This window comes from Leptonychotes weddellii, chromosome 13 (genome assembly GCF_054177405.1).
Source record: "Leptonychotes weddellii isolate Sample4059 chromosome 13, ASM5417740v2, whole genome shotgun sequence".
Classification (NCBI taxonomy): Eukaryota; Metazoa; Chordata; class Mammalia; order Carnivora; family Phocidae; genus Leptonychotes; species Leptonychotes weddellii.
Window position 1 is genome coordinate 33,990,385 of NC_138381.1, and position 27,619 is coordinate 34,018,003.

General features: G+C 42.8%; 1 protein-coding gene and 1 long non-coding RNA gene across 2 annotated transcripts in view; both read right to left on the reverse strand.

The window, feature by feature from the left end:
* GALNT1 (polypeptide N-acetylgalactosaminyltransferase 1) overlaps positions 1 to 5,508 on the reverse strand; it is a 162,519-nt gene extending 157,011 nt beyond the window's left edge. Inside the window, exon 1 of the mRNA XM_081802511.1 lies at positions 5,490 to 5,508. The gene's annotated coding sequence lies outside the window, so the exon portion shown is untranslated. The remainder of the gene's footprint in view (positions 1 to 5,489) is intronic.
* Positions 5,509 to 8,792: 3,284 nt separating this feature from the next.
* LOC145716761 (uncharacterized) lies at positions 8,793 to 26,943 on the reverse strand. The gene is made up of 3 exons (XR_014139639.1): positions 26,445 to 26,943; positions 10,317 to 10,412; positions 8,793 to 10,227 (listed from the first exon to the last, which is right to left on the reverse strand). It is a non-coding gene; the product is annotated as an uncharacterized LOC145716761 (long non-coding RNA).
* Between the last annotated feature and the right edge of the window lie 676 nt (positions 26,944 to 27,619).

Sequence of the window (27,619 nt, forward strand, 5' to 3'; positions counted from 1 at the left end):
GCACTGGGTGTTATGCACAAACAATAAATCATGGAACACTTCATCTAAAACTAATGATGTAACGTATGGGGATTAACATAAGAATTTAAAAAAAAAAAAAATCCCAGCAAGATTTTTTTGTAAATATAGACAAGATTATTCTACAAATTACATGGATAGGCAAAGAAACAAAAACAGTTACAACAATTCTGAAAAAGATGTGGAAGGAATCAGTCTACACCAACTTACGACTTATTATACAGCACAATAACCAAGACTGTGTGATAGTGGTGGAGGGACAGACACACAGATCAATGGAACAGGACAGAGAACCCAGGAATAGACTCATACATATATACCCAACTGATTTTTTACAAAGATACAACCAATTCAATGGAGGAAAGATGTTGCCTTTTCAACAAAGGGTGCTGTAATAGCAAAAACTAGAAACAACCAGATGTCCTTCAAAAGATAAATGGTTGAAAGAACCATAAAAGTACATCCATACTGTAAAGTACTACTCAGCAATACATAAGAATCAACTATCAATACACACAACCACCTGAATGAAACTCTAGACAATTACGCTGAGTGAAAAAAGCCAATTCCAAAAGGTACTTACTGTATGATTCCATTTACAAAACATTTTTGAAATGACATAATTACAGAAATGGAGAACAGATTAGTGATTGTCAGGGCTTAAGGAGCAGGTAGCAGTAGGAAGCAAGTGGGTGTGGGTATAGAACAACATGCAGAAACCTTGTAAGGGAAATGTTCCGTATCTTGACTGTATCAGTGATACTGTCATGGGTCTGATATTGTACCATAGTTTTACAAAATGATACCACTGGGAGCAACTGGGTAAAGGGTACATAGGATCTTTCTGAATTCTTATAACTGCATGTGGATCTACAATTATGCCACAAAAAGTTTAATTAAAAAAAGTTGTGGATGCCTGGGTGGCCCAGTTGGTAAAGCATCTGCCTTCAGCTCGGGTGATCCTGGGGCCCCAGGATCGAGTCCCTGCTCAGCAGGGAGCCTGCTTCTCCCTCTGCCTGCACCTCCCCCTGCTTGTGTGCTCTCTCTCTCTGCCAAATTAATAAATAAAATCTTTAAATTAAAAAAAAAAAATTGGACCTTCACTCACTTGCTCTACGGTTCATCACCCAAATATTAACACTCTGGAATGGATCTAGCCTCTTAACAACCCTTTATTAATCTTGGCTTTGTGCTGGACTAAGTGAAGACATACAGATAGAAGTGTAAAATATTTTCCCTACCCTCAAACACCATACACTTAAGTAGAATGACAGAGGCATAAATCAACAGTGCAAGACTTCATAAAGGAGATGGGATTTAAGCAAATCCTTCAACAAGAGATAGTACTTCCACAAGCGGAGGAAAGAGGGGCATCTTGGGAAGAAATCATATATAAAGACACAGAGCTAGAAATAAGCACAGTTCCTATGGAGGACGAGGCATGTGTGTGTTGTGAAATAAGAGAACTATGGAACAAGCAGTGTGGAGTAATTATGGAAGGTCCCAAAAGTCACAGAGAGGAGTTCAAATGTCGCTTACTCAAAGAAGCCTTCCTCACCAACCCAGCCAACCGAAAACAGCAGTTCCCACCACCCACATTCTCTCCAACATCCTTTACTTTTTCTTTACAGCACTCATCTAAGTGGCAATCATTATATACTTATCCGCATGCGTATTTGCTTAATGCTGCCCCACTTTCAGATATCTTGACTATCTAGCTGGGGCTGGCACACAATAAGCACTCAATAAATATTAACTGAATAAGCGAGCAAACAGTAAGTACTCACTCCTGGTTCTCTTCTGCACAGCTGCTCACTCGTCTTCCTCCATTATCTGTCACTCCATCCGCCTTGGTCCCTCTCTCACCTACTGTTTTCCCTTGCTCCTCCACCTCAGCCCAGCTCTTACCCCATCACAAAAAAACTCCGTGTATTCTAAAATAGCGGATCACAGTGCTGTAATACTCTTCTGAATCTCAACCAATGAGGAACTGTATCCCAAGAAATCTGTTACTGAAAAAAAGTACTAAAGTTGTATGTTGTTACATAAGCATAATAGATGTATATATTACATAAACAAACAAAAGCAGAAAGAGTCATTCCTTTCACAGCCTTATTTTCCTGAATACGACAGCCTTTCCCCAGAACTGGATGATCCTATCTGGTCTACAGAAAGCTGCCCATCAGAGGGCTAGTACTCCTCAACACAACCGAAGTTATGAAAAACAAGAAAGAAACTGCCACAGACTAAAGACTAAGGAGACATAACTACTAAATGCAATGTGGTACCTTGGACTGGATTCTGGAACATAAAGAGAGTATTAATGGAAAAACTGGTAAAATCCAAATAAAGTCTGGAATCTCGTTTAAAAAAATACATTTATATACATATGTGTGTATACATACATACACACACACACACACATATATATACGGGATTAACATATGATTGAGATTTAAATACGTTAATATTATCTTATTAAAAAAGAGAAAGAGACAGGGCACTTGCAAGTGAGCCAAGAGTGAAACTCAGGCCACAGCAGTTGGAGCTTGGAGTTGAAAAGCCACAAAGAGCTTCGTTTTTGACTCTGGTCCCATGCTCTTACCTGATGCCATGAGAACTAACTTGATTGCAATTGCTTGAGTTTCACAACCAGTTCTGGCTTCCTAGCAAGCTCTTTCATATAATCAGCAAGCATTTACTGAGTGCCTACTTCTTGCCAGGCACTGTGAAATCTTTGGGGATCCATGGCTAGAAAAGGAAGACACAATCTCTGCTCTCATAAAGCTTATATTCTATTGGAGAAGCCAGGCATTTAATAAATATTTGCATAAATGGTGAGTGTTCCCAAGAGTTTTAGAACCTGCTTCTTAAAAGCCCTACCAAGGAAGGGGAGCCTGGGTGGCTCAGTCAGTTAAGCATCTGCCTTTGGCTCAGGTCATGATCCCAGGGTCCTGGGATAGAGCCCCACACCGGGCTCCCTGCTCAGCGGGGAGTCTGCTTCTCCCTCTGCCCCTCACCCCACTCATGCTCACAGGCACTCATTCTCTCTGTAATAAAGAAATAAAATCTTTAAAAAAATAAAATAAAGCCCTACCAAACAATCCATCCTGACAACTATTCACTGGTGTTCTGATTAAGGCCTTCAATGTGAACAAATCACCTGAGATAGATCTGTAAGCTATCACCTGTGATCTGATGAATCACTTTAACAGGTACTCATTCAGTTGATGTGGTTTGGGACCTGAGATTTTGCATTTCTTCCAAATTTCCAGAAGACAGGAATGCTGCTGCTGGTTCACAGACCGGTTTGAATTAGCAAGGCTCTCAAGTACCATGGAAACATCACTCAAACTATCATGTAAAAAGCAAGCTCCAAAAGGGCGAGGACATTCTGTCTCTCTCATTCACCACAGTACACACAAGACTTAAACTATGCCTCACAGACAGCACTCAATACTTATTTTCGTAATAAATAAATGGATGCAGGGTCCTGATAAGCACTGTTCAATAGTAGTCACCAGCTACATCTGGCTACTGAACACTTGACATGAGGCTAGTGCAACTGAGGAGCCAAATGATTTTTAAATTAACTTTAATAGCCACATGTGGTTAGTAGCTACCACAATGGACAACCCAGGTCTAGACAAAGATAAGATAAAGAGTATCGAATTAATAAAGCCTAGGTTTGAATCCCAGCTCTGCGGCTTAGCTTGTGACCTGTAAAGTTACAACTTCTTAAGGCCTCAACTTCTTCCTCTGTGAAATGAGGACAAGACCCCCTGCCCCTCCCCACACACCCCTTCTCAGGGTTCCTGACAGTTATTATTATAAATTAATGTACGAAGCAGAAGGTATGATTTAAGGTAAGATTCTCTGCCCTCCAGAAACAGTTCACAATCCCAAAGACTACTTTGCCTATTGCCCATACTTGCCAGAAAATGCCAAGCGCTTTTGGTTGAAGGGCTGGTTAGCTCAGTGGCTTTGAGAATGAGGCCAAGGTCATAATAAGTTTGGAGGAGGGAGGACCCTCACTTAGCCAGGGTGATCAGGCAATGACAATGCACATCATCACGATTCCCGGCAAATCTTTAAATGGGCACTGTGTTGACTGTGGATGAGTAAATAACATTTCATTCATTCATTCTTCCAGGAAGAACTGCCACATTACCTAAAGCCCGCTACTTCCCATCCACAGATCTTTGCTAAACCAGGGCCGGGTCCCCAGCGCGGGCAGTGCGCCGGGAAGCCCCCGCCCCGGGCCGCCCGCGTGTCCTCCCCTCCCCCGTCGCGCCGGCCGGGCGAGGGTCAGCCTGGCACCACCGCTCCAAGTACCACACGGCCGGGCCGGACCCAGGAGCCATATTTAGCTGTATTTCTCATCAATAAAACAAACTTCCGTCTTCTAAAGAAAAACGGTTCTAACTCAATGACAAACTAGGACGGAAACTCGCTGCTCGCCGCAGTTGCCAACCAGAGGCGCCGCGTGTCCGGCAGCCCCGGAGTCCCCGACTCGGACCCCGCGCCAAGCGCGCCCGCGCCCCGGCCCCGGCCCCGGCAGCGCCGGCCACAAAGGACGGGAGACGCGGACGCGGCCGGGCCTCCTCCTCCTCCTCCCCCCCGGCCCCGCGCTAGCGGCCCGGGCTCCGGGACGGCCCGGGCGCGGGCGGACACTTACCTCGGTCCGCACGCGGCGGCGGCGGCGGCGGCGGGCGCTCCTCGGGGCCGGCCCGGGCGGTCGCGGCGCGGTCCCGCGGGCCGCAGCGCGGGCGCTACTCTCGGGCCGCCGTCCGCCGCGCCGCCTCCTCGGCCACTGCCGGCGGCTCCCCCGGCGGGCGGGCGGGCCCGCCGCGGGCCCCGCCTCCGCCGCGCCCGCCCCCGCCTCCGCGCCGGGCCTCGTAGGCTCGGCGCGCTACTCCGGGCCGCCCCGCATGCCGCCGCCGCTGGCGCTCGCTCGGGGCCCCCTCACGCGGCGGGCCGGGGCCGCAAGGCCGCCCGCGCAGGCCGCTCGGGCGCAGTGCTCGCAGCGCGCGGCGTGCTCAGCGGCGGCAGCGGCGGCGGCCCGTGCGGCTGCGCGGGGGAGGCGGGGGCGCCGCGCGCTCACCCGGATGCGCCGTCCCCCGCCCCTGCGGCGAGCCCACCTCGGGGTCGCGGCGCTTCCCTCGGGGCCGATGGCGCGGGGGAGGGGGGGCTCCGTCGTTTCGGCGCCTCCACCCCTGCTTGCCTGACCCGCGGGGAGGCGGGGAGCCGAGGCGCCGCGCTGCCGCGGCGGGGGGCTCCGGGCCGCGCGGCCGGCCTTGTCCCCGGGCGGGAAGCTCCGTCTGTGAGCGGCTCGGCGGTGCTGCCCCGGCCGGTGGCTTCCACCTAAACCTGTGTACGGACAAAGAGGCTACCGCAGCAAGTAAAATAAAATTCGGGCCGTTTCACGTCGAGCAGATCACCGGGTGGGAGGAAATGAAGGTGCCCCTCACCTCGCCGAGGAGGTTCTGGATCGACCCCGGGCCGAGCACAAGGTCTGCTCCGGACCCGGGTGGGGCCGAAGAGCACTTGGAGCTGGAGGACTGTCGGCGGCACCTTCGTGCGGCCCTTCCGAGCCCCGCGCCAGGCGGCGGGGATGCAGGAGTTCCAGGACCAGGGTGGGCGGTGAGAGGCGAGGCCGCCGACCGGCACCGCCGGAAGAGGCAGCCAGGCCTTGGGGGGACACAAAACGCCCCGGCCCCCTGCGGAATGGGGATTGTTTGGGGAAGATTCTCCTTCGTCGTGCTCTGAGAGGGGCCCTTCCACGGTACCTCCTTGGGAAACACTCCGCTCTAGCACTAGTTCCATTGACCCAGCCGTAACCTTCCTCTGAAGAGAAGACCCAACCCTCGTCCTCTATCACTCACACGAGGCATAACCAAGAGTTATTTTAATAAATTAATGTTTTACTTTAAAATCATCCAGAGGTCTTGGGGCGCCTGGGTGGCTCAGTTGGTTAAGCGACTGCCTTCGGCTCAGGTCATGATCCTGGAGCCCCGGGATTGAGTCCTGCGTCGGGCTCCCTGCTCGGCAGGGAGTCTGCTTCTCCCTCTGACCCTCCCCCCTCTCATATGCTCTCTCTCTCCTCCCATCCTCTCTCTCAAATAAATAAATAAAATCTTTAAAAAATAAAAAAATAAAAAAAATAAAATCATCCAGAGGTCTTTATATCCTGCTTGCCATCCAAGAGCTGGAATGATTGAGAGTAATGTTGATACTATTATTTAAATGGTCCCATTTTTATTTATTTTTTTTTTAATAAATGCTGTATATGTCACAGAAAGAAGCAAAAGGCTGTAAGCAAAAAGATGTTACCGAGGATTATCTCTGGAACTCCATTGTTTTGTGCTTATCCACATTTTTCAAATACTCTAAAATAAAAGTTAGAAGTTGCTTTTTAAAGGTACTTCTATAATTATTTTGAAACAAGGTGAATGATGGTTGGCCTGGTAAGGGTACCTAAAGGAAACTTCACTTTGAAGTTTGTATCTCTTAAAAATATTATAACAAAAAAATAAAATACTGTATCTAGGTGGAAAAGACTTGCAAATCATGTATCTGATAAGGACTTTATTTTTTATTTTTTTTTAAAGGTTTTATTTATTTATTTGACAGAGAGAGACACAACGAGAGAAGGAACACAAGCAGGGCGAGTGGGAGAGGGAGAAGCAGGCTTCCCACCAACCAGGGAGCCAGATGTGGGGCTTGATCTCAGGACCCTGGGATCATGACCCAAGCCGAAGGCAGAAGCTTAACGACTGAGCCACCCAGGTGCCCCAAGGACTTGTATTTAGAATATATAAAGAACCCTTACAACTCAATAAAGCTAATAATCCAATTTAAAACAGGCAAAAGAGTTGAATAGACATTTTAACCAAAGAAAATATTTCAATGGTCAACAATAGCATGAAAAGATGCAAAACATAGTCTCTATAGAAAAAGGCAAATCAGAACCACAGTGAGAAAGCTCTTCATACCTTCATCAATGGCTGTAATAAAAAGGACTGACAATGACAAGTGTTGATAAGGAGAAAGAGAAATTAGATCCCTCACACACTGCAGTTGGGAATGTGAAATGGTGCAGTCACTTTGGAAAAGTTTGTTTGTTTCTTAAAAAAAGTTATTCGTAAAAGTACCGTATGATCCAACAATCCCATTTCCTAGGTACGTACCCAAGAAAATTGAAAACATGCCCATATGGCAAGTTGTACAGAAGTATTCACCAGCAGCATTATTCATAACACCCAAAAAGTGGAAACAATCCAAATGTCCAGCAACAGGTGAATGGGTAAACAAAAGGTGATATATCCATATAATGGAATGCTATTCAGCAATAAAATGGAATGAAATATTCATGGAAGATACAACATAGGGGCACTTGGGTGGCTCAGTCAGTTAAGTGCCTGCCTTTGGCTCAGGTCATGATCCCAGGGTCCTGGGATCAAATCCTTTGAAGGGCTCCCTCTCCCTATGCCCCTCCTCCTCCACTTGTGTTCTCTCTCTCAAATAAAATCTTTAAAAAATTGTATTAAAAAAGATACAACATATAGGAAACTCAGAAACATTAAGCTAAGTGAAGGCAGATGCAAAAGAGCACCTATTGTATGATTCCATTTCTGTGAAACATCTAGAAAAGACAAATCTATGCAGACAGTTTACTGGTTGCCCAGGTCTAGGGCTGGGGATGGGAAGTCAATGCAAAAGGGAACAAGGGATCATTTTGGAGTGATGGAAATGTTCTAAAATCAGATTGTGGTAATGGCTACACAACTCTGGATTTACTAAAAATCATTGAATTGTGCTTTTGAAACTAATGAATTTTATGATATATAAATGTTATCTCAATAAAACAGGTGAAAAAAATCTGTGTGCCACAAAGTAGCCCAGGAAAATATTACCTTATCTACTGGTAACAAGTTCTTCACAAAAGCAAATGCAAAATGGTATGCTGTTTGCACTGTAAAACGTAATAAAATGCACTTTTTGCGACTCGTTGTATAACCAAGCACAATAACCCTTCCACACCCTCAATCTACCCACTCTTATTCATTCAAAATGTGTCTTCACTTTACCCACTAGAAGAATTGGAAATGAGGTAGAAAAGGGTAAACATCCTTGAGAGCAAGAAAGAACTGGGTATCTTACAACAAGGAGAGGGGTGTAAAGACTCAGACTGGGAATCCAAAGTTAGGACGTTGACATAACCTTTCTCAATTTTATTCTTGTCTCCCCGTCAGTCCTATGCCCCAGACTCACCGGCTTCTTCCGGCTGTGATGTATTGCTCCGGGGGGAGCACTACCTTTGGGCCAGATAATGGTATGATTTAGGATTTTTTCATGATTTTATGGGTTTTTCATGAGTTCTATGATTCTACCATGGAAGAAATTAACCTTTAGAAGATTAGTGGAGACATAAAGTGGACTAACCTACATGAACTAGTCTACCTGCCCTGACTTTTTCTCACCAAGGCCCCTGAGAGGCGCACCAGGGGCGCTGCTCCATTGAGTGAATGATTAATTCAGTGCCTTGTTTCTACCAGACCCTCCCTATTATTTGAATAATGCTAATATTCTTTTAACTTGTGAATGAGGACTAGTTGTTTGTTCCCAATTAGCTAGAAAGAGGGAGAATAGGATTCATTGTAATGGGGACATGTGGGAGATTGCCTAAAGCAGGGTAAACTGCCCAAGAATAATTGAGCCCACGTGATGGGCGGGAGGGGGAGGGAGGGGATCTGTTACACAGAATTGTGTGTCAAACATCCTGACAGGATGGGGAAGAACAGAAGAAGGTGACACTGAAAGAGGGATAGGCAAACACAAGCCCACACAGGAGTCAAATGACATGAAGTAGGTGGTAATTACGCAGAATGTGCAAACGCTATCATTTTATGATTTTTCACTTCTTGTTTTGCTTTTCCCACCAAAGGCCTAGCTGCCTTCTTGGGCTTGAAGCCTCAGGAACGTGGGTGCCCTTTCTCCTCTCTACACGTGCTGGATTTTGAACGGTCTCTACACTTTCCTCCCCAAGTGTCTCTTTTATGCATGCATTTCAATGACCAAATCAAACCCCATGCCACATCCAGCTTCCAAAGGAGCAGAAAATGCAATCAATTCCAACATTGTCCCCAGAAGGCAGAGAGCTTCGAAAATTTGGATTGTAACATTAACGACTATCAGAAGTATGAAAATTGGAGGATAACACTTTCTTTAAACTTTTTATTTTGAAATAATTATAGATTCATAGGACGTTGTAAAAATTGTACAGAGAGGTCCTTTGTACCTTTTGTCCATTTCCCCCCTTTGGTTACATTTTTTTTTTTTTTTTTAAGTAAGCTCTACTCCCAACCTGGGTCTTCAACTCTCTACCCTGAGATCAAGGGTAGTATGCTCTACCGACTGAGCCAGCCAGGCATCCCCTTTGGTTACATCTATAACGTAAAAAGAACTACATAGCATAAAATCAAAACCAGGAAATTGACATTGGTATAATGGGTGTGTATAGGTCTGTGCCATTTTATCAATTTTATCACATTTTATCACTGTAACAACTATCAGAATCAAGATACAGAACTATTCCATCAAAAAGATCTTCCTCCCGCTACCCCCTCATAGTCACACCCACCGCTCCCCAGCCCAGTCTCTCTGACCCCTGGCAAACTCTGTTCTCCATTTCTATACTTTTGTCATTTCAAGAATGTTATATAAACGGAATCATACGGGATGTGGCCTTTGGAGACTGGCTTTTTTTTTTTTTCACTCAGCATAATGCCCTTGCTTGTACGTGGGTCATTTTGTTTTGTTTTGTGCTAATCACTCTGTCAGCTGGACCAGGATGGAAGTCCTGGCTCCCTACGTGGTCTTCTCTGCCGCCACCCCAGCCGGGGGGTTGGGAGTCACTAGGGGTACCTTGTCGCAACAGGGGAAAGGGAGAAGGTGCAAGCTCTCTATTCAGCCTTTGCTGACTGGGATGGAGTGAGGTTGCATTTTTTTCTGCAGAGGTCGGCTGGAATTGGGAAGTTGCTGTGTAAAAGTTTTCTAGGTTGCCCCTTCCCTGGTTCTTTAGTTAGCAAGAGCAGGCATTTCTTGGGTTTTGTTTTGTATTTTGTTTTTTGTTGTTGTTATTGTTTTTAAAAGCCTGTTCCTATGGTGTTTCCAGGTTCCCAGCTTCTGCAGCACTCAGACCAGGGTCTATAAAACAAAAGAAAATTCAGAGAGCGCACTGCCCTGTCATCCCTCAGATCCCAGGGGCCCGTAGTAAATGGTTTTCTTCTCCCTACCTTTCAGAGTCTTCTCATGTTCGTTTTACATAAAATGTCCAGGGCTTTTAGCTGTTCTTAGTGGGAAATGCACTCCGTTCACTATTCCATCTTTTTCTGGAATCAGAAGTTGAAAATAAAGCTTTAAAACATAAATTAGAGCGGATTGCAGATTATTCCTATAAAAATGTCACCCCCAGTTTCTTGCGTTCCAATAGGCTTTCTTGAGTCAGAGAGGAAAGGGAAGATTTACTGCAGGTTTACTGGGAATTCCACAGATATACTAGGGACATTTCTATGGGAGACAATGTTTATATGGAAACAAATGGGAGAAATGCTGGGAACTGGTAGATCAGGGACTCAGTGGAGTCTGAGGTCAGTAAGTGTGGAGGAATGAAAAGGTTGAGACAGCGAGAGCCCAAGGCACTGCAGGTGGAATCGGCCTTGCCCCGATATGGCTCAGGAGACACCATTTGGACATATGGCCAATGATGGCAAAGAAGGAACTAAGAAGTTGAAAATGAAAATGAACCTAAGAAACTGAAGATAAGAGAGTCGGGGCGCCTGCTGGTTGGGTTGGAAGAGCATGTGACTCTTGGGTCATGAGTTCAAGCCCCATGTTGGGTGTAGAGATTACTTAAATAAATAAAATAATATAAATAAATAAATAAATAAATAAGTAAATTTTAAAAAGAGTTAGAAGTTATATTTACGTTATATTTATTTATATTTAAGTTATATTTAAAAATATAAATTTTTTAAATTTTTAAGAAAAGCAGGAGTCAAGATAGAAGGAAAACCCAAGTTGGGGACAAAAATCATCAAGGACAATAGAGGCAAGTCTTAGTTGGCACAGATTTGGGCAGTCACTACTTAAAAGCAAATCAAATGGCATGAACCTGAAATGAAGAGAAATGGAAGAGATGTTGGGTTTGGGGCTCAACTTATGGAGTAAGATGACACAATTTTAACTATGAATGCATAGGAATTCATGGTATGGTTAGATGGCATTTAGGAAGAACCAAAGAAAGAAAACATGTTAAATAGCACGGGGTTGGGGAGAAGACTGCAGAATTTTTCCAGTCAAGACTGAGTTTTAGAGATTTATAAAATACATTTTCTTGTCCTCTTCCATTCTCTGGCTACACACATCAGCCAGGGATTCCAGGCCCTGCACAGTCTGGTTCCATTTCCACCTGTCCCAGCCCTCTTGCCCACAGTTCATCCATAAGCCTCTGCTCCAGTCACACCACCCACCTCCCTGTTCCCTCCTCCCCACATTCGTTATGCTATTTGCTTCCTTGCCTACTTTCCTCCACCTATTTAATCCCTAAGGATGCCGCTCCAGTGCAATTTTCCGTACCTTCTACAACTTCTTCAATCAGATTGATTTTTTCTTTTTTCTGAATTCCTATAACTTCATTATCTGTAGCATTTTCCCCCCAACACAAATAAGCTGCCTCATCCCATTGTTGCTATAATGTTTTATGTGTTTAAAGCTCCTATCACCTCCTGGATGGTTTGCACTGTACTTTGCACATTTTGAATATAGAAGTAATACATACATAGGATACAAAATTCAAATAGGACAGGAAGATATGAAGCAAAAACTTATAATCTCTCCCCCAACAGCATTTCCAGAGGTAACTACCTTTAATTTGTTTGGTGGTTGCCATCCCTACCTCTCCTGATGAGTAACTCTCCTAACTCTAAATAGTATACTTATAGTTCCAATTCTTGATTTATCAACTTCAGACTGTGTTTGTTGGTTTTTGCTGTCATACAAACAATCCCCAAATTGTAGCTTATAATAAACACTTATTGCAAGCTCACAAACCATTGGCTGCCACTATGCTGGACTTGGCAAGCCTTGGCTCTATGTATCTTCTAATTTCGGGACTTGGGCTAAAGGAGTGTCTATCACTTGGGGTATTCTCTTTCCATGGCAAAGGGCCATAGTTAAAGAGAAGCAACCAAAACACATTTCTTTGTTCAAAATCATTCATATGGCTAAGGCCAGAGTCAATGGAGTAGGGATGACACTATTTATGCCCCACCAGAAGGCACAACAAAATCATATGGACAAAGAGTATGGATGTATAATCTATTACAAAGAGGGAGCAGAAAGTTGGCAACAATGATCCAATCTATCCCACACAAGTTTCTATTGATTCCCACTTAGCAAAGATAAGGAATTGTGATGGTGGGTGGCTCAGTAGGTTAAGTGTCTGCCTTTGGCTCAGGTCATGTTTCCAGGGTCCTGGGATCAGGTCCTGCATCAGGGTCCTTCCTCAGCGGGGAGCCTGTTTCTCCCTCTCCCCCGCCTGCCTCTCTGCCTACTTGTGCTCTCTCTCTCTCTCTCTGTCAAATAAATAAATAATTTTAAGCAAAAAGATAAGGAATTGAGCTCATTCACACTACCTCTGATTCCCTCCTTTCCTCAAAATTTTGTTAGTTGTATTATAAGTAGTTCTACTTTATAACTTTATAGAGAGAAAATACTTTCTCATTCAACTTTGGATAGTGCCTAAAGTATTCAAATTTAGCTAGTATCTTCAAGTCCTCATTATAAAAAATGAGGATATGTACACCCTCACACTTTCATACCCCTTCATACCCTCTCTTCCCCTTCTATCTCATAACTCATACATTGTGAAGTTTCATAACATTTCCCTTCTGTTTTGGAACTATAATTAAGTCTTCTATGTGTTGTACACAAGTTGATTCAAAAAAACTAAAATCCAGTAAGGAACACTTAAAATACTCTAATTGTAAGTATTATTTTCTGCAGAATCAAGAAATGTAGTTGGACTTGTAGAGAAGGAAATGGGGTTGCCTGGGTGGCTCAGTTGTTTGGGCATCTGACTCTTGATCTCAACTTGGGTCTTGATCTCAGGGTCATGAGTTTAAGCCCCGCGTTGGGCTCCACAAGCCTACTTAAAATAATAATAATAATAGTAGTAATTTTTAAAAAAAGAAATGAAAGTCTTTTCCTAAATATGTATAGGTCCAAAATGAATATTTCCAATACCAAGATTGAACGGTTTATCACTCTTTAAACTCTATATGCTATTCAGAATCATGCTACATGTGATTTGTTTTACAGAGGCCATGATTTTGTTGTAGAGGTTTTCATTTTTCAGGGAGTTTCTGTTTGCCTTAGTCTTTTCTCATTGACAGAGGAAACAATCACCTTCACTCTATCACTAAGTTCATGCAACTCTTAAGTCATATTATTTGTTGAAGCAAACCCATTTTCTTTTTTTCTTTTTTTTTAAATTTATTTATTTGACAGAGAAAGACACAGCGAGAGAGGGAACACAAGCAGGGGGAGCGGGAGAGGGAGAAGCAGGCTTCCCACAGAGCAAGGAGCCCGATGCGGGGCTCAGTGCGGAGCTCGATCCCCGGACCCTGGGATCATGACCTGAGCCGAAGGCAGACGCTTAACAACTGAGCCACCCAGGCGCCCAGCAAACCCATTTTCTTATCAAATACATTCATCTGCAAGTCTTCTATGTATTTTACTTTTAACCAGTTGCTTTTATACCTGCTGCCCAGCCAAGAGCCTAAGGATTCTTTTTATTGCTATTCTGAGTTGTGGCCATTAATTCTTGGATTCCATATCTTCATCTTTTTTTATTTCTATTTTCATTTTCTTAGAGCATATGCTCAAGTGATTTTTTTTTTTCCCAGAAAGGGAGGTAAATATTGAGTTCGTTCAGGCTGACTTGCAGACTGATAAATTGGCTAGGTTTAGAATTCTATGTTCCAAGCCACTTTCTGTTCACATTTTGAAGGCATTGTTCCATTGTATTCCCGCCTAAGGCTGGAGAATCTGAAAGCCAGTATGATTCCCTTCTCTGCAAATGAGTTGTTTTTGCTCTCAGGAAGCTTTTAAGAGTTTTCTCTTTAACTTAGTGCACTGAAATTTCATTAGGATGTGTGAGTTCACAGTGAATGCTTTTTGAAAAGCATTCAATTATTTAACCAACAGGCATTTTTGATATCCTATTACATGGTCAGCAGTGCTCAAGACATGTGTGGTACATAGAAGAGGAACACAATTATTTCTCAGAACACTTTAATCTATAGGACAACACTTGCAGTCTAGCTGAAGAATGAATTCTTAAATGGCTCTTACATAATGAATTCATAATGAGCCAAATTGGATTCAGACATTTATTTTGTGTCTGATGAGATTGTGTTTAGTAAAGTCTATTTTTGCACCTTCTGGTAAAAATATTAAATTTTGTGACTTTGTGACCAGGGAACAAAGTTAGCCATTCCTTTGTTCTGTTGCCTCTTTTTGCTAAAACTTAGTTATCTTTTCTACTAATCCTTCCGCATTACTGTCGTGAAAAAATAATTTAAAATAAACATTTCAAATCGTATTATGACAGGCCACTTATTTAGCAAACGACTATAGAAGTTGATGTTTTGGTTTTTTTTTCATTTCCTCTTTTTGGCTTGTCCTGCAGCGTGGTCACATCTACAATGAGCCTTTTGCTAGTTCGGTCTGTCCTCTTGAGACTATTATTATACTTTCTTTTAGGGTCATAGAACCCACATTCCCTTACCTAGGTATCTATACCAGCAAAGAAAATAAAACCGTGAGCATTTTTGTCTTTTTCTTGTGGGTATATGCCTAGATCACTTAGACCATGAAGGGCAGATTCCTGCCATCACAGTGAATAATGACATGATCTCCTTTCAAAGTGGATAAGAATAAATGAAATCTGACTGAAAACAAAGACCTGAGATGGTTTCCCCCCACAGAAATGAATAAAAGTGAGGATACTACCTCCGAATGTCTTTATAATCTCTGTGTCTCCAATAAAAGAAAACGATCAAGGAATATTCTAGAGCAATTGGTATTTAAAAGCCTGGGAAAAGAGCTTACTTCTTTTATGAAAAGGCCTTGAGATACCTTAAATTCATGTTTCTCAATCCTAGTGTGATTCAGAATCCTCTGGAGATGCTTGGGAAAAATACAACTCTCTAGGTCCCACCCTTGGAATGTCTTGAAGCAGGTAGAGCTGGCTTTCTCCACTCCCAACCCCGGAGACCTTCCAAAAACTTCTTTGAGATTTTTTTTTTTTTTATAGATGTTGATCTGGCAGTTAAAAACCTGAGGATCTGTATTGCAAAAGAACAGCTGACTGCTGTTGCCAAGTAGTTGCCACCCACCCCACCCTGGAAAGATATTGCTCTGTTCCGAAGGCATTGCAGTGTTTATCTTTCTTTGCTTGTCTGTTAGTAACTCTGACTACTAACTGTTGTTGACTTAATGAGATGATATATAACATTAAAATCTCCCTTTGGGAGGTTTTCTCAGACAAACAGTCAGAAGACAAATCTTAAAGCAGAGGAAACTGAAGTCCTAACAGTGGACGTGTGAGTACATATACATTCCAACACACACAGAAATCACCCTCTTACGTATACACACAGGTGCACAAGACTTGTTACTTTAAAGATGAGGCTTCAAAATGAAATGGGAACATCAAAATTTCCTTCTGATGCATGACTAATCAGAAAATCAGCTAGCCATGAGAGGATGAAACAATTTGAAAGACCATGGGAAAATGAGACAAAATATTAGGATTTCAGGATAGAGAGGAACTATATGGTCATTAATTCCCAACCTTTCTGTGGTGGCTTAATGTCCCCCACGGACCCACTGATCAAGTGGTCATCACCTCAGATTTGAATTTTTCCAGGGATGGGGAATTCAGTGACTCCACAGGTCTCTCATTTCCCTTAGAAATTTCTTCTTCACATTGACAGGAAAATCTGTGTCCTTTAGTTTCACCTTAACATCTATTTTTTCTGATGTTAATATAGTTACACTACCTATTTTTCTGTTTTTGGCATTTTTTCCTATCTTTCCATTTTCAACTGTTTTAGTTATATCTTTTGAAAATGACACATAACTAGATTTTTAAAATCTGTGCAACTAAATTTGTCTTTAAAACTGAGTATATTCTATTTAGAATTCTATTTGAGCTTGTTTCTGCTGTTTATTTCATACTTTCTTTTTTTTATTATTTTATACTTCCTATCTGTCCTATCTTTCTGTTTTTGTTTCTTGTGTCCTTTTTTGCCTTTTAAAAAATTCATTCTGCTTTTTCTCCCTTCATTTTATTTTTACCTGTCTGGTAGTTTGGACATTATATACACTACTTTTATTTGTTCTAGAAAGGTTAACAATATTTAGATTCACTGGTAATTTTATTGATGTATTTCTCTCTGAAGACATCTCTAGTCAAATCCCTTGTACATTTTTTTCTCCTTGTCCATTTTTAAAAATTGGGTTATCTGCCATGTTATTACTGAGTTGTAAGAGATTTTATATATTCTGGATACAAGACCCTTTTTTTTTTTTTAGATTTTATTTTTAAGCAATCTCTACATCCAACGTGGGGCTCAAACTCACAACCCTGAGATCAAGAGTTGCATGTGCTACCAACTGAGCCAGCCAGGTGCCCCTGGATATAAGACCCTTTTCAGATATAATATTTACAAATATTTTCTCCCATTCTGTGGGTTATCTTTTAACTTTCTTGATGGTGTCCACCGAAGCACATTTTTTAGTTTTGATGAAGTCTAATTTATGTACTTTTTCTGTTGTCACTTGTGATTTTCATGCCATTTCAGGCCTCCCATGGAGCAGGGAGTCTGATGCGGGGCTCGATCCCAGGATCCTGGGACCATGACCTGAGCCGAAGGCAGACACTTAATGACTGAGCCACCCAGGCACCCCCTTGTTGTCATTTTCATCAGAGCAAATCGATTTGTCATTTGTCATTACATTGGTACTATAGTCCTTGGGGTTCCCAGCTTTATACAGGGTATCATTCTAGATTCTGCACTTTGGGCTTGCCTTGGACGTTAGCTTCTGATTTTTGTACCCTGAAGGGCTAACGAAGGAAAGCTCAAGGTCCCTAGGGTTGGGCAGGTGGCCGCAAGGTGAAAGCCAACCTCAGGGTTATTTTTCCTATCTGGATTTCAACTTTCATTTCCTTTTTGGCTTGGGGGCTTTTTTTTTTTTTCCCTAAAGATTTTATTTATTTATTTGACAGAGAGAGACACAGAGAGAGAGGGAACACAAGCAGGGGGAGTAGGACAGGGAGAAGCAGGCTTCCCGCAGAGCAGGGAGCCTGATGTGGGGCTTGATCCCAGGACCCTGGAATCATGACCTGAGCCGAAGGCAGACGCTTAACGACTGAGCCACCCAGGCACCCTGTTGTGAGGCTTTTTTACTGCATTTCAGTGATGCATTTATGAATACGTGTTTTTAAAATTTTTATTCAGCAGTTTTAGTTGTTTCTTTGGGAGAGCTATTTAAGGTATACAGTTCATCATAGTGCCCTATAATACCAATTAGTCCTCAGACACACAGCAACTTCTACAATTCAGAGAAAAGAACCTATTAAAAAGTTGCTACTTTTGACTATCTTTTTGATGCAGCTCACAATCTAAAAAGACACCTCCTTCAGAGGAAGTGCTTGGGTAATCATTCCCACTGCTCACCTTTAGCTCCTCCACCCTGTGTCCATTCAACCTCCTTGAGGTCAAGGTCTTGGGTCAGAAAGAGAGCTTTCCCAAGGCAGAGAGCCCCAGGAAGAATGAATATGTGAAGGCATGGGGCATCTGGGTGGCACAGTCAGTTGAGCGTCCGACTCTCAGGTCATGATCTCAGGCTTGTGAGCTTGAGCCCCCAATCGGGCTCAGCTTTGCAGTCTGCTTTGCAGTCTCTCTCCCTCTCCATTTGCCCCTCCTTCCTCTCTAAAATAAATAAATGAAAGTTTTAAAAAATATATGTGAAGAGAAGCAGCAGGAACAGAGTGCCAATTGAAGGTCAGGAGCAGGTGGATAGTCAGATAAAACAGAGGAGGAAAATGTGAGCATCAGAGTGAGAGACTAGAGTTAGAGTGCCCCCAGGAGAGCCCTCCAGTATTTGAGGTCAGTTTCATGTCTCCCCCACTTCCTTAAGCTGTGCCTCTCTATCTTTCACATTGTAGTATGAGAACTGTCACTTAGAATGCTGCTAGCGGAGCCATGCCCACCCACCTACTCTCCATGGCAGACCCTGTCACTCCATTAATGCAGTCAGTCAGAACTGCTCCAGCTTTGCCCATCGACTCATTTTGAGCCATCATCTAAAACATTCCAATTCCTTTCCACAAATAACACTCATTCACATGTCTCCCATTTCTTATCTTATTAGATGTGCTTAAAAAAAAATCTGAGTGCATGAACACACATTTATCACCTCACTTTATTAGTTTAATCCTGCCACTCAAGCCAACAAGAGCTTTTAGTCCTGATTCTGTCTTCATCAGTATTTATTCTTTTCCTTGGCATTTGCAAATTTGATGAGTACTTTGCTATCTATCACTCCAAATCACCAATAAAATATTTAGCTAGATCAAGGCTTCTGTCTTAAAATTTCCTTCCAAGTTGATGTGGATGCATTTCTCAATACCCTTTGGGTATGATTGTTCAACCGTTATTAATCTACCTTCGTTGTATTTGTACTCAAAACAAATCTGCATGGATGACATGTGTGTTCTTGTCAGTAACCTTGTCACAAGTACATGCTCTGCTTACCTACCAGTATAGCAACCATCTCAAAAGAGTGAAACCAAGACAAGTTCAACAAGACTTGTTCTTGGTGCAACCATTTCAGAGCCTAGCAATCTCTGCTACCTTTCGAAGTGACTCACCAACATCCTTTTATTAATTCACTCCAGAAAATGACCCAAGACTGTCATCAAACTCACCAGTTTAGGGTTTATGGACCATGCTTTCTTCCCTCTTTTGAAGATCAAAAACCCATTTAAACCCGTTGAAATTATTTAGCTTACCCAGTTGAACTCTTATATTAGGTAGGCAGCTATAAAAGGAGGCCTAAAGCACAGGGGCTTAAGCAAAAAATAGTTTATTTCTCTCTCACATAAAAGCTGGGTAGGTATCTCTGGTTATGATGGCAGCTTCACATCATCAGGGACTCTGCATCCTCCTCTCCTGTTGTTCTGGCATTCTTTTTTTTTTTTTTTTTTTTTATTCTTATGTTAATCCCCATACATTACATCATTAGTTTTAGAGGAAGTGTTCCATGATTCATTGTTTGTGCATAACACCCAGTGCTCCATGCAGAATGTGCCCTCCTCAATACCCACCACCAGGCTATCCCATCCTCCCACCCCCCTGTTCTGGCATTCTTAACAGGTGACTTTGACCTCACAGTTTAAGATGGCTTTACCTGCTCCTTCTCTCTTCTTCATTTGAGCCAGTGGGAAGACAAAATGGAAGGAAGGGAAGGGCATGCTCTTTCTTTTAACGTGAACAAATCAGAAAGTGCAGATTATCACCTTTGTTTTTATTTCACTGGTCATAACTTAATCACAGAGCCACATCTAGCTGAAAAAGAGGCTGGAAAATGATCATTTTCATCTCAAATAGCCGAGGACCTACCTCGGGTGACCATCTCATCCCAACTCACCTGGGTCTTTTCCAGTTTTAGCACTGAATGTACTGCATCCTGGGAACCTTCTTAGTTTGAAGCAAACAGGAAAGTTTGTCACCCTACATCTAGCTAAAACTTGGGAGTTCTCAAGAAAGAAGAGGAAAATAGTTATTGGTGGACCACTAGGTCTCTTCCTTACTCCCCAGTTTGTCTATGGACCCACTATTTCTTCCTATATGTGGAGCTGCCTTTCCTCCTTTTAGCTTCAACATTCTTCTCCATGAAATAGAAGACTGGGGCACCTGGGTGGCTCAGTCAGTTAAGTGTCTGCCTTTGGCTCAGGTCATGATCTCAGGGTCCTGGGGTTGAGCCCTGTGTTAGGCTCCACGCTCAGCCAGGAGTCTGCTTCTCCCCCTCCCTCTGCTCACCCCCACCCCCCCGTTTGTGCTCTCTGCTCTCTCTCAAATAAATAAATAAAATCTTAAAAAAAAAAATAAATGGAGGGGGTGCCTGGGTGGCTCAGTCATTAAGCGTCTGCCTTCTGCTCGGGTCATGATCCCAGGGTCCTGGGATCGAACCCCACATCCAGGGTTCCCTGCTCCGCTCTGCTTCTCCTTCTCCCACTCCCCCTGCTTGTGTTCCCTCTCTCGCAGTGTCTCTCTCTGTCAAACAAATAAAATCTTTAAAAAAAAAAAAAAAGAAATGGAGGACTAAAACAAAATAGGTGTTAAGGAATCTGCTTATCCTCATTATCTGTCACACTGGATCTACTGTCCATTCTCCCTTCTTTTGCCTCTCCCTGAACAGTTACTTACAGTACCTTTTGCTGATCTTGGCATTGAAAAAAAAAAAGTCCCTCAGACAATTCACAAAAGAATATATAAAAATAGCCAAGAAGCAGATGAATAGGTGCTTAATGTCAGTGGTAATCAGGAAAACTATCTATCTATCTATGATCTATTCATTCATCCATCCTATGTTGCTTTTCCAGAAGGTTTTATAGATTCTCATTCAGTTGGGTTTCTCTAGCATTACACTGGTTGCTCACTTTTTCTTCCTTCTCCACTACCTTTTTGTTCTAGTCAACCATACTTTTTTTTAAGATTTTATTTTTAAATAATCTCTGTACCCAACATGGGGCTTGAACTCACAACCCAGAGATCAAGGGTTGCATGCTCTACTGACTGAGTCATCCAGGCGCTCCTAGTCAACGATATTTTGATTCAAGTTTTATTTCTATACACTTCCCTCAGAATCTTACATTTCCTAGTTTCTGTCTTTCTGGAGTGTATATTATTTCTTTCAATGGATCTAGGAAATTTACCTCTTCTCTCAAGTGGCATCAGAATAATATTAAATCGTTCTTTTGGCAGGGAAAATATGAATGCAGAAACATGAGTATCCCTTTAAGAAGGGAATCAGCTTTTGATGAAGGGGAAGTGAGGAAGCAATCTCATGACTCTTTGTTTATTCAGGTGCAGTACAGTAAATCGCCTCTGTTCCAGAATATTTCCAAGGCTCATGAGTTACACAGCTCATTTCCAAGCTTGCCTGGGCAGATTAAGATCAAAGGTCCCGGCAGACAGTGTTCAGCTCTACTCTGGCTTTCCTTCTGAAGTCATTTGCTTTTTGCTTATTGTCACTCAAAGCCCAAGGAGGTGAGAACTCTCAGATGTGTTACAGAGTCAGCCTTTATCTTTTAAAATGAAACACTATCCTTCATGCACTTATATACCTCTAGGTTTGTCAACCATGTCTTAGATAACCCCCCAGAACATATGCAGTTGTACGAGAGAATGAGAGCCACATGCAGGCAGAAGCCGACATATGAATGGAAAGAGAACACGCTGCTGCTGTCTCTGAGGCCTGCTCCAGCCTGCCTTGTCATAGATTATTTACTGTAGCCCAGACTTTCTTGCTTAATCTTATAGGATCTGGGCTTCTGTTACTAGTACCCAAAAAAGCCTCGGGCAGTAAGTGTGTCCCTCCTGCCAGTGGGGTCCCAGTCAATGACAGCCCTTGGCAGTATCTGGATGTTGAGAAGGCGAGATCAGATCTGGACCCTCCAGACCTGCAGGCTGGGACTTGGAAACCCAGATGGCAGAGAGGATAGGAAAGAAGGCAACTCAACCAACAGTTCAGATGTAAACAGTGGCTTATTCCTCCAGACTCTGGGCCAAGGTCAACCTGGTAAACCAAGTGATCATCATCTACGGAAGGCAAAATAAGAACAGTTCCCAAGATTCTTCGGTTGGGTCCATCACCATAACTCCTCCTTCATTGATGGAGTCTCTTCTGGAGAGTTGGAACACCCCCTCCCCCAGTGCTTCTAGAAACTTCTAGAAACCTTTGAGAGTAACTCACAGAAAGGCCCCTATCACTCTATAATAAAGCCTATCATTCCATGCATTCTGAAGCTTCAGTTAATTTTTGAATATAAGTAGTCCCTTCCAATCAAGACTATCAGATATTTAAGGAAGGCCCCAAAATGAGTCAGGTTGCAAAACAAATAGGAGGGAAGAAAAGAAACCTGGAGAAAGAGACAGTGAAGAAAGCAATAGAAAATTTAAACAAAAAAAAAAATCCGAAAATACCATCCTCAAAAAGATAAAAGAGGACATTTCACTCTGCAATAAAAACAGGAGTTTCTGAAAAAGAAAAATTAGAGAAAAAGAGTATTTGGAAATGTACAATATGGTATAACTCTAATATATGAATATAATAGAACACATAGAAGATGATGTTGAAAAAATCTCCAAGAAGGTAGGTTTAAAAGGCAAAGATGGAGAAATCAGGAAGGTGGGAGGGATAAAATGAGAAAATTGGAGGTCTATTCTAAGAATCCAACATCTGCTAATAGGAATTCCAGAAAACAGAACAAGGAAACAGAAGGGAAAAATCTGTATCTCTAGATTACATGGGCCAACCAAATAAATGCCCAGCCAAACAGACGAAAAAGACTCACACAGAGGACCATTATCATGACATCTCAGAACCTGAGAGAGAAAGAGATCCTACATGCTTCCAGATTGGGATGGGGATAGAAGGGAATCACACAGAAAGAATGAGAAAAAGAAGAATTGGATTTTAGAAATGTAACAATGGAGGCTGAGGAAAAATGATGTGGTCAATTGTGTTGTTCAGGTCTTGTTTACCTTTACGGATCTTCTGTCTATTTGTTCTGTCAAGTACCGGAAAAGAAGAAAGTTGAACTTTCCACTACAATCAGGAATGTGACTGTTCGTTCTTTCAGCTCTAACAGTTTTTGTTTCATGGAGGTTGGACGTCTGTTGTTAGGTGCATCGCCGTTGAGGATTGCTACATATTCTTGGAGAATCTACCCCTTCTCATGATGTAATACCTCTCTGAGTCCCTAATAACAGTCCTCTCTCTACAGTCCAGTTTATCTGTGTTAATAGGGCTACGGCTACGGTGCCTTCCTTTTACTTCCTGTTTACATGTTTTATCTTTGTCCACCTAAGACATTTAATGTGATTATTGATATGATACGATTGGGTTAAATCCTACCATCTCGCTAGCTGATCTTTTCCACCTGTTCTTTATTTCCTTTTTCCTCTTTTTCTGCCTTCTCTCCAGTAATTTGAACACTCTTTGTGATTCCATTTTATCTCCGCTATAATTATTATGTGTACCTCCTTAAAAATTTTTTTTAGTGATTGCCCTCGGATTTACAATATATTTTTTTTAATTAATCAGAATCATCTCGAACTATCTATAGCACTTCACGTTTAGGATAATGGCCTTAGCACCATATATTCTCAATTTCTTCCTCCCATTCTTTGTGCTATTATTGTCATACTTCTTTACTTTTACATTTACTTAAAACATGTAATACATGACCACTGTTTTGCTTTAGGCAGTAGGTTATGTCTCAGAGTAATGAAAAATAAGGAAAAAAAGAATTTTATTTTACTTGATTCAATTTCTAGTTCTCCTCGTTTGTGGGTGTAGATCTAGTTTTCAGTCTGATATATATATATATATATATATTGGCCTAAGAACTTCCCTTTACTATTTCTTGTAGACTAGATCTGCTGGCAGTGAGTTTCCTCAGTGTGTGTTTCTCTGAGAAAGTATTTATTTCTCCTTTTTTCTCCCCAAAGATATTCTTGCTGAGTATAGGATATTCTGGGTTGAAAGCTTTCTCTTTCAGCCCTTTAAAAATGTCACGCCATTGTCCTCCTATTTTCTTATGAGGAATCTGCTGTCAACTCTTACCTTTGTTCCTTTGTATGTAATGTTTCTCTCTAGCTGCCTTCAAGATTTTCTGTTTTTGTTTTCAGTAATTTGAATATGATATGCCTGTGTGTGTCTGTGTCACTTTGGTTTCGATCCATTTGGGTGTTCTCTGAGCTTCTTGAATCTGTGATTTAGTGTTAGTCATTAATTTTGGAAATTCTCAGGTAATATTTATTTATTGATATATTTCTTCTGCCCCATTCTCTCTACCTCTCTCTTTTCATTCTGGAATTCCAATTACGCATGTGTCAGAGTGTTTGATAGTGTCCCACTGTTCCTTGAATGTTCTGGTCCCCTTTCCCCTCCAGCCCCCAATACATATACTCTTCTTTTTTGTTTTTTCTTTTTTTTAAGGTTTTATTTATTTATTTGAGAGAGAGAGAGAGCATGAGCAGGGGGAGGGGCAGAGGGACAAGCAGACGCCCTGCTGAGTGTGGAGCCCAAGTGGGGCTTGATCCCAGGGCCCTGACATCATGACCTGAGCCAAAGTCAGACACCCAACAGATTGAGTCACCCAGGCACCCCTTTTCTTTTCTATTTGTATTTCAGTTTGGGGAATTTCTATTAACCTATTTTCAATCATACTCATTATTTTCTCAGTGGTGTTGAGTCTACTGATAAGCCAGTTACTACTGTGCTTTTCCTTTCCAGGATTTCTGTCTGATTTTTTCTTATAGTTTATTATAGTTTTCATCTCTTTGCTGAAATTAGTCATCCCATCTTGCATGTTGTCAACCTTTTCCATTAATCACATATTAATCAGAGTTATTTTAAATGTCCTGTCGGTTCCAACTTCTGCGTCATCTCTGAGTCTGGTTATGATTTGTCTCTTGGGAGTATGTTTCTTCTACTTCTTTGTATGCCTCATAATATTTTATTGGAAACTAGACATCTTGTGTAGGACAAAAAAACTGATGTCATCATTTTTATGGCTTGAGATGAGCCGTGGCTGTGGTTACCTTCTGTGTGCCACAAGCTGCAAATTCCTGTAGGGACACTTCGTGTTTAGGATGAGGGTCGCTTTATCAGAGCAATGCCTCTTCCAGCCTGAGCTTTAGGTCTTCCCTTTGTGCCACACATCTCAGAGGGTCTGTTGGAACACTCTGTTGCTATCCTGTCTCTCTCACAGTATTCTGCTGTTACTTATTATTTAAAACGTGCTAATTTAGCAGTGGCAGGGGCATAGAGGGAGTGTATTCTCTATTTTCTATGTTGGTCTGATTGAACCTCAGATGTAGATGTGCACCATGTCCCTGAAATTAGGGGTGGAGGAGTGGCTTTCTCAGTTCTCCTGCCCCCCTTTCAGCAGTGGCTGTGCGCTCTGCACCATCCTGCCTGTCCCACAGTATGCTTTTCTTTTTTCCTTGTTCCCAGCTACAGTGAGTTTTCACCAATGGCGGGGGGAAGCATGGCTTGTTGCCCTCCCCCCGCCCCACCTCCTGCCCTCATGCGCACACACACACACACACACACACCTCACCCCCCCACCCTCGCACACAGATCGAGGCTTGTATTCTGTCTAAAAGATTGAGGGGGCGGCGCCTGGGTGGCTCAGTTGGTTACGATCTGACACTTGATTTCAGCTCAGGTCGTGATCTCAAGGTTGTGAGATCCAGCCCTGCATGGAGACCCCCATCTGGCCCCACAGTGAGCCTGGGGCAAGCCCTGTGTCGGGCTTGTGCTGGGCGTGGAGACTCCTTAAGATTCTTTCCCTCTCCCTCTGCCTCTCCCCTGCCCCCACCTCTCTAAAAAAAACAAAGAAAGAAAGAAAGAGAGAGAGAGAGAGAGGAAGGAAGGAAGGAAGGAAGGATGGATCCAGGAAGAAAGAAAAGAAAGATCGAGGGGGAGAGAATTTAGGGCAAGTTTTTTGCCTCTCCCACAAGGGCTGTTGTAAAGGACGTTACTGAGTTAATGGAGAGAGTGGTGGTATGTACTATAGATGAGATAAAAGTGCCAAAGTGAAATATCCTGAAGTTGATGACGGTAGTAGAGTTTTGTAAGAAAATAACCTTATTCTTAGGAAATCTACGCCGAAGTATTAGTAGGTAAAGGGGCATGGGGCATGAAGCCTACTCTCAAATGACTCAGGATAGATAGAGAATAATCAAGCAGATGTGACAACATGTTAAAAATGGGTGAATTCAAGTATAAAAGAGTTTTCTGCATCATAAAACTGCAACTACTCTGAAAATTTGAAGGCACGGCAAAATTAAAAATTTTTTAGAAGAATCAGTTTGTTCCACTCAGGATGTAGAGAGAGCTCATCCTTAACACACACACACACAAAGGCCGACTAACTTCAAACTCACAATGTTTTTGAAGCCATCGGAAAGCTGCAGTTGCACAACCACTCAGTAGCCCAACATCTAAGGAGCCTCAAGCACCTTCAGGCGAGGGAGGCTCAGCCATTCCCTTACCTGGGGTGCATGTAACACCTGTAGGAAGAACTTGGCTGCAACCGTTGATGGACTGATGAAGGGCCAAGTGTGAGTTGATGGGACAGTGTTGAAGCTTGCTGGCTGGCGTTCAGCTGATCCTTTCATTCAGGCTCTCAAGAAGGAAAAAACAGAGTTAAACCCCAACAAATTTTCTAGAACTCTGGGGTTAGAAATAGCAGATGCAGTCCCTCCACTGCAGGGAAGGAGGGCACTGTCATTAGAACCAGGAGATGGAAGGGGTGCAGTGTGGAGAGAGCTCCTGATGGGAAATGAGATTTTCTGTCTGGGGATGGAGGCAGAGGAGGCGACCCATAGAAAGGGAGCTTGGGGGGCAGGGTAGGGGAATGCCCAGAATTCATTCTCTTCCTTCCTCCCACTAATCTCCTGCTGGCCTCTCCCCAGTGGCTGAACCCAGAGAGCCAGGGAGCCGGTTGACACAGGCTGCCTCCTGGGGCGTGCAGGATGCGGGTGGGGGGGTGGGGGGGGGTGCAGTCTGGGAGCAGGAGCCGACAGAAGCTGTCTATTGTACCTGCCAAACTGGCAGGTGGTAGCCGAAAAGCACAGAAATTAGATGTTTGGAGTCCTCAGTGCTTCTTATTAATCACATGCCTTTGGGCAAACTCCTTTCTCTCTCTGATCCTGTTTGTGCATTTATAAATACTAAGAGCCCTGCCTTCCTGCAGGATGGTTGTGGGTTTTAAATAAGATAAAGTGTGTATGTGAAGTGCTTGGCTCCCAGTTAGTTTTCAATAACTTAAAACTTAAAAATTTTTTTTATAGTGATCATTGTTCTAAGTATAATTGTTAGCATATGAAAATCTTAGTCTCTCCCTGTGGAGATGTCCAAGAGATCGGGAAATCCTACAATGTCAATGAATGAAGAAGTTAAAATGGGAGAGACTGGTGGAGTGTTATCAGGAATATTCACATGCCCCTACCTTTCAACCCGGTAAATTCCACTCAGGTATTTATCATGAGGAAATATCATTTGAAAAGTAAATCCTGAGATGGTCCATAATCTTTTTTTTTTTTAAGATTTTATTTATTTATTTGACAGAGAGAGAGATAGCGAGAGAGAGAACACAAGCAGGGGGAAGGGGAGAGGGAGAAGCAGGCCTCCCGTGGAGCAGGGAGCCTGATGCGGGGCTCGATCC